We start from the raw sequence: 7,211 nt of genomic DNA on the forward strand, positions 1-7,211 counted from the left end.
GGAGAGCAGGGTGTGGTCCCAGAGAAGTAGTAATTGTGGTCTGGTGAGACCGAGCAGGTGTGGGGGTTGTGCGAGGTGTGGTGTTTACATGCACGTATAATGTTTAATAAACCCCCATTTTTAAACCACCCATGGCTGGGAATATAAGAGGAACTCTTTGAACTAGGGTGTGTCCTTCATAATCCTCAAGATGACTGGCTCCAACATGATGCTGTCACAGGGAGTATAGCTCAGTGGTAGAGCATTTGACTGCAGATCAAGAGGTCCCTGGTTCAAATCCAGGTGCTCCCTTAGGAGTTGTTTTTTATTTTTAATATAAATATATTTTCATATCCATCTCTAGTATGTTCAGCAGTTCCACTGAATGGCGCGGGGACTGGGGCTTGTATAATGTCTAAAAACATAGCAAACCTATCGATCAGCTGAAATCAGATCCAGTTCTCTAAGTGTGACACACTGTACCCCCAAGTAAGAGCCTGAACCCCCATATTCACCACTGTTATATGGTTATGATATGTTTTGTACAAAGTATGCCTTGTGAGGTATCATTTGAAAATGCATGATCTATTGAAGATCATTTTCCTGTTAAAATGTGTCCACCGACATTGTATGTGAAGCTATGAGATTTTACATGTTTGTTACTGAAGTATGCTGTAATTCTGACTCCTCAGTGTCAACAAAGGACTGACCACAGGGGTTGGAAAACTATTAGCTACTGCAGTGCCCATTCATCATCAGGGGGACTGTTAGCAACGGATTTACATGTCATCCCTGAAGACATCTCAAACTTCATGTGCCCAGAAGGTGTGAACGGGGCACCAGGTTTGTAGAAATTTTGGTGGTGCCCAGAAACCACCCCCCCAAACTCTTCCCCCCAACTGCCTAAGGCTCTGGGAGGGAGTTTGGGTGGGGGGAGGATGTCTGGGGTGCAGGCCCTGGGCTGGGGCAAGGGGTGTGGGTATAGGAGGGGGTGAGGGTACAGGCTCTGGGAGGGAGTTTGGGGGCAGGAGTGGGTGTGTGGGAAAGGGGTGGGGGTGCAGGCTCTGGGAGGGTGTGGGGAGGTGCGGTGCTTACCTGGGGATCCTAGGCGGGGCAGGCCAGGGGGGGCCTCCGCACGCTTCTACCCCCAGGCACTGCCCCCACAGCTTCCCATTGGCCGCAGGGGCACTTGGGGCAGGACACAGACCCACCCCACCCAGGGGCCACAGGGAGGGGCCGGCAGCTGCAAGGAGCAAGCAGGCAGGGAGCCGCTCAGCTCCACTGTGCTGCTGGTGGTGGGTGGGGGCCCCGGGCTGTTTCAAATGGCCCAGGGGACGTGCGGACGGGGGCGCCCAGGGCAGAAGGCGGGGCTGAGGGAGAGACCCAGCCTCAGACAGTGCTGGAGCCGGGCCCCAGGCCAGGAGTATTCCTGGTGCCCAGGTACCACGGGCCCATAGAACTCGCCACCCATGGGTGTGAACAAGACATTTACAATTCATCCAAAAGATGCTTTGAATCTCCCCTACCCAGGGGACTGTTTTGAATCTCCCGTATCAGTGCGCGGGAGAGGGGGAGATTCTCAAAACGGGGGGGGGGGGAATAACAGACAGTTACCTCTGCATTACCTCTCCTCCCCCATCTCGACTCATGGCAACAAGATCACTTGAAAGACAATAGGAGCATCTTGTGGCACCTTAGAGACTAACCAATTTATTTGAGCATGAGCTTTCGTGAGCTACAGCTCACTTCATCGGATGCATACTGTGGAAAGTGTAGAAGACATTATATACACAGAGACCATGAAACAATACCTCCTCCCACCCCACTCTCCTGCTGTGTATATAATGTCTTCTGCAGTTTCCACAGTATGCATCCGATGAAGTGAGCTGTAGCTCACGAAAGCTTATGCTCAAATAAATTGGTTAGTCTCTAAGGTGCCACACGTCCTCCTTTTCTTTTTGCGAATACAGACTAACACGGCTGCTACTCTGAAATAGGAGCATCATTGAACTGGTTGGGGGAGGGGGTGGTCCTAGCGGGAAGGCTTTTCAGTTAGCATGAAAGGCTGAAAGTTTTTGGGTGCGAGAACCTTTTTGCTTTCAAATCTTATTTATCTCGGTAAAGTTTAGGAATCAGATTGCGGTTTTATCTTTTCTTATTTCTTTTGTAACCAGCTCGGACTTTTAGGCCTTTATCACTAAGATTTGAAGTGATTATATCTTTTCCCAGTTAATAAACTTGTTTTTATTGTTCTAGCTAAACCAGTGTGCTTTGGTTGAAGTGCGTGGGGAATCGCAACTCAGATTAACAAAGGCTGGGGCACTATCGTTTCCTTTGATGAAATGACGAACTATTAACGAGCTTGCTTTGGTCAGTAGGCTGCTGGCCAGAGCAAGATGCACATTTCCGGGGTGCAAGGCTGGGACTAAGAATTTGGGGGCATCACCCTTTATATAAGTCATGAGTGGCTGGGAAAGCATTCATGTAACTCAGCTGGGAGTCACTTTGCATGCTTGTGGCTATGTGAGCAGAGCCTGAAGGGGTTTGCTGCTCACCAGCAAAGCAGTGGGTTGGAGAGATAGGGGAACACAGCAGTTCAGTGGTCCAGGTTGTACCCTGGGGAATGTCTCATTAAGTCTCTAGCTTATGTTTTCATTGATTAAACAAAGGTATAATATGAATGCACATTTGGCAGGTCCTTGGTCACCACGGGCTGTGATGTGCAGAAGAACAAGAACCACACACAATTGGGGCTCAGAAGTCTGACGAGCAAAGGCAGCTTGGTGCACACTGGCTCCTTCATATTCATCCAGCAGCACCTGGGCCCCCAGGACAAGGCATGAGAAGAAGCCAGTGGCTCTGAGCAGGAAAATAGCCACCAAGAAGCTGGTCAGAGCTGCCAGGATCCCCAGAAAGGCCACCATGCCCCGGGCCAGGAATAGCCCTAAGAAAGTGGTGGCTGCAGCAAGGACCAGAACGGCAGAGAAAAGGTCTAAGCTGCCAAACCCAGAAGGTGGTCAACATCCCACCTAAAACCAAGTCAGGCGAGAGCCAGGCTTAAGCCAACCCCAAAGCCAGGGCTAAGAAGGTAGCTCTGAGAAAGAAGTGAAGAGATTCCCATGGGGATAACTCCTGCCCCCCAACGGCTCTTTTAAGACTCACCATGGGCCTCCCAGAGGGAGCCAGGTCCCCCAGGCAAACAGCCCCACGGAGAGTGAAGGGAGGCGGTGACCGCAGGGAGTGTTTCTCTTCCAGAGGGGAAGGGCTGTGTTTTGTGAAACACCTGTCGGGTGATGCACTGACAGGGCGGCTGCCCGTAGCTCCTACATGAACTCGTTCTCTTTGATCGGTAAGTCAGAACCAGTTAAGTCAGAACCCACCCTAGCGGGAGTGTGTCCCTGTCATTCACCAGCTGTACAATAGACTGTGTCTGCATCTCAGCTTTGATTAATCCCCGTTTTTAATTCCTTCCTATTGTGATAATTTCCCAGCACTCTGCCTCATTCCCAGATCAGGTCACAGATAGAATACGGGGAGGAATGGGCTAGTTTGCGTTACACGTGGAAAGTAAGGTGCCATAGCACGTGACTGAAAACTCTGCTGGAGGTGGGCAGAAGCCCGTTAGAAAAATCAAATAGCCAAGCTTTACCAAACTGTTACACGTTCAAACCTTGCTTTGTGCACACACTATAAATTGGGGCTCTAAGAAATGGCCACCTTCCTTGAACGCAGATCATTGTTTTTTGTAACTTTCAGAGGCATTGAAAGGGCAGCTGTTTAAAGATCATGTGCTTCTGTTTCATGATCAGCAGCAGAGTTTCTGTAACTTTACCAACCACAGAGCTGGGCGTGTCTGCATCTAACTAATTGCAGGGTTCGTGTAGTACCGGATGTTAGGATATAGATACTCAGGCCTGTCTGCAAAGGCCTAGACTCTAAGAATTTAGGGGTATTCTTATCACTTGGCTAGTTCTAGAGGTATAAAAGAAAGAATCAAAATCACTGTCTGCCAGTGTAAAGTCCTTCTCTTACTGTGACAGTCTGAGGTCCTGTTCTTGGGCTAACGCCTTTGGCTAAGTGACAGAGGCAGCCATAAGCTGGGAAGCGACCGGTCACCTCCTCACATTCCAAACCAGTCACATTGAAAGAAGGTGCTATGGGGCTGTTAGGAATACAGTCCTGTCCTGATAGTGCCTATGGCCTCCAGAGAAAGGGAAGTGCCTAGAAGATGTAAAAGGAAATTTAGGTTGATAGTTTTCTGTCTGGTAAGAACTCACTTATCAATAGACACAGCTGGGAAACTCTTATGTCTTTATAGATGTAGTTGTGAAATCCTCACTTCTGTATTGTTTTGTCATTATAGTTCCCACTTTGCTATTGTTTATTGGCATGGTCTCTGTCTGGTTCTGTGATTGTTTCTGTCTGCTGTATAATTAATTTTGCTGGGGGTAAACTAATTAAGGTGGTGGGATATAATTGGTTAGCTAATCATGTTACAATATGTTAGGATTGGTTAGTTAAATTTCAGTAGAATGATTGGTTAAGGTATAGCTAAGCATATTACTATATAAATTAGGGGCAAACAGGAAGTAAGTTGGAATTCAAAAATAAGGAAAAAGGAACTTGTATTTAAGCTTGCTGGAAGTTCACCCCAATAAACATCGAATTGTTTGCACTTTCGGACTTCGGGTATTGTTGCTCTTTGTTCATGCGAGAAGGACCAGGGAAGTGGGAGAGTGAAGGAATAAGCTCTCTAACACCGGATAGTTAATTGCACAGTCTTACTTCTCTAGTCTCGCTTTCTGGTCTCAGTGAACACTTGTGTAGAATCAGCTAGGTTCCCCTGCCCCTTGATTTTCTCCTAAGGACTGTGTGATTTTGGGCATTTTATTTAAGTTCCCCGCGGGTCAGGAAAATACCATCCCCTGGAAGTAGGTGGGGGAGTGGCCTGTTTATAGACCCTAGAATAAAGAAGCTTTTATGCAGTAGTTTAGCCTTTAAATATGCTGAAATAAAACCAGTCAATTGAAATGCCAGAGCCCAGCATAATGGAAATGTTAAGTTACTGTGCATAAAATCAGCTATTCTTAATGGGGGCAGGATCAATCAATTACTAAAGAAACAAACTCTTGGGAAGTAGCTGTAATTTGTCCACAAACCTTTCTTTGTTCTCAAGTGTTATAAGGGAATCACTCCAAGAGGGCAGAGTTAAGGTTATGTGGGCATGTACCTTCACTCTGTATTCTGTGCTTTTCCACAGTTCGAGTTTTGCTGAACTCCACATTCTGAAAGGGTTTGAGATACTCACGGGCAACCTTAATTCTGTGTTAACAAAGCCTTTTGTTAGTGACAAATGAGACTAATCCCCCACTGTTGTAATTTCGCTGACTCCAGTGTACTCTTATCCCCATTATGAGTTCCAAGAAAATAAGCAAATTAAAACAATTCAGAACTAAAATACTGTGCAAATGAGGAAACATTGGTAGCTCAAACAATTCAGTTTATTCTTTGTGTGTGTGTAAAAGGCACAGCACATTAATGTATAGCCACATTTTTCTTAACTTCTTTAAATCTTATGTATTACATGAACTATATCAAACAGCTTGTTCATTGCAATGACTTTCATGCATTGCCCAGAACATATTTCTAGAATTATTTAAATGCACCCTTCTCCTTGCACAAAAAGGTATTTATTTCATTCTGTGAAGTGTGTGGGTAGCTCAAAGAATTGTTTTTATTTTTCTCTGCGTATGTGAGGGTTACGTTAGTAATGCTAAAAATGTTCCCTTCTCCCTCCAGCACTGCCTCAGGATCACCAGCCCTTTGTAAGTTAATCTGCTCTAGTGTCTCTAGAAGGTTTCAGAGTAACAGCCGTGTTAGTCTGTATTCGCAAAAAGAAAAGGAGGACTTGTGGCACCTTAGAGACTAACCAATTTATTTGAGCATGAGATTTCGATGAAGTGAGCTGTAGTTCACGAAAGCTCATGCTCAAATAAATTGGTTAGTCTCTAAGGTGCCACAAGTCCTCCTTTTCTTTTTGTCTCTAGGAGGAAAATATTGTTTATATGAAAAAAAAACAACCACATTTTTTAGTAAAAGGACTGACACTGAATGGCCACACGATGGAGCCGCAACGTTAGAAATGCAGAGCAAGAAGCTCCTGGTTTGCAGGATAATTAAAACAAGGGATTGACCTCGGCTCCCCTCTGTTCCCAGACACATTTGTTTATTTCTCTGGGAGCCAAACATAAGTTTAAATGAATTTCTCGGGCTGATGAAAGGGGCCTGTGGGATTGATTTCACTTGTAACGAACACAGTGTATAAAAAGCCCCATGGGCTGGACAGAGAATGGAGACTGACCCTGAACTGCCTGGTACAAAAGGCTGGTTTCCCAGCTGCACATTTCAAGTGATGGTGTAAATAGCCCAGCCCCTTTCAGGGTTTTGTGCTTGGCCCAGCGCTGCTCGTAAAAATGCGGATGCCACGAATGGGTGTATGGTCTACGGCACAATGCCCACATCTCCTATAGCAATGGAGGGGTGATTCCATCCCCAGCTCTGATGCAGGGAGAGCAGGAGTTAGTTTCAAACACCAGTTTGTGAGGCTGTAATCTGGGGCACCCTGCTCTGTGGGGGGGATCCCGGTAGCTCAGACTCAGGGCTGGAGCAGGCCCCTGTTTTAGGGGGTGGCTGCATGGTTTACAACATTCTGATTTCCGAGACAATCTCTCTCCCCTAAAGCCTCAGGTCTGCAGCCCCAGGGAAGATTCCTCTGCTGCGTCAGCTCCTTTCACTCTCTCTCGAGAGGACCAGCAGCCAGGGCTGTGGCTGAGCTATGGGGCATGGGGTGCTAGGAAGGTGGCAGCGGTTTTGTTAAGAGAGAACTGGATTTGACATAACTCACAGCCATCTTATACACTTAGCGCCTTCCCCTCCCCCCCCCACAACCTGGAAATGAGGACACCACTCACCACCTCCCTGGACACTCAATTACAGACCTAAAAGTGGCAATTCTTCAACAAAAAAACTTCAAGAACAGACTCCAGTGAGCAACTGCAGAACTGGAATGAATTTGCAAACTGGACACCATTAAATTAGGCTTGAATAAAGACTGGGAGTGGATGGGTCATTACACAAAGTAAAATTATTTCCCCATGCTAATTTCTCCCCTACTGTTATTCACACCTTCTTGTCAACTGTTTGAAATGGGCCATCCTGATTATCACTACAAA

At 46.6% G+C, this 7,211-nt stretch overlaps 1 non-coding gene across 1 annotated transcript; it reads left to right on the forward strand.

Annotated features, from left to right (window-relative positions):
* The first annotated feature begins 219 nt into the window (after positions 1–219).
* TRNAC-GCA (transfer RNA cysteine (anticodon GCA)) lies at positions 220–291 on the forward strand. The gene has a single exon. It is a non-coding gene; the product is annotated as a tRNA-Cys (tRNA).
* Positions 292–7,211: the final 6,920 nt, after the last annotated feature.

Source organism: Natator depressus, chromosome 28, assembly GCF_965152275.1.
Source record: "Natator depressus isolate rNatDep1 chromosome 28, rNatDep2.hap1, whole genome shotgun sequence".
Taxonomy (NCBI): domain Eukaryota; kingdom Metazoa; phylum Chordata; order Testudines; family Cheloniidae; genus Natator; species Natator depressus.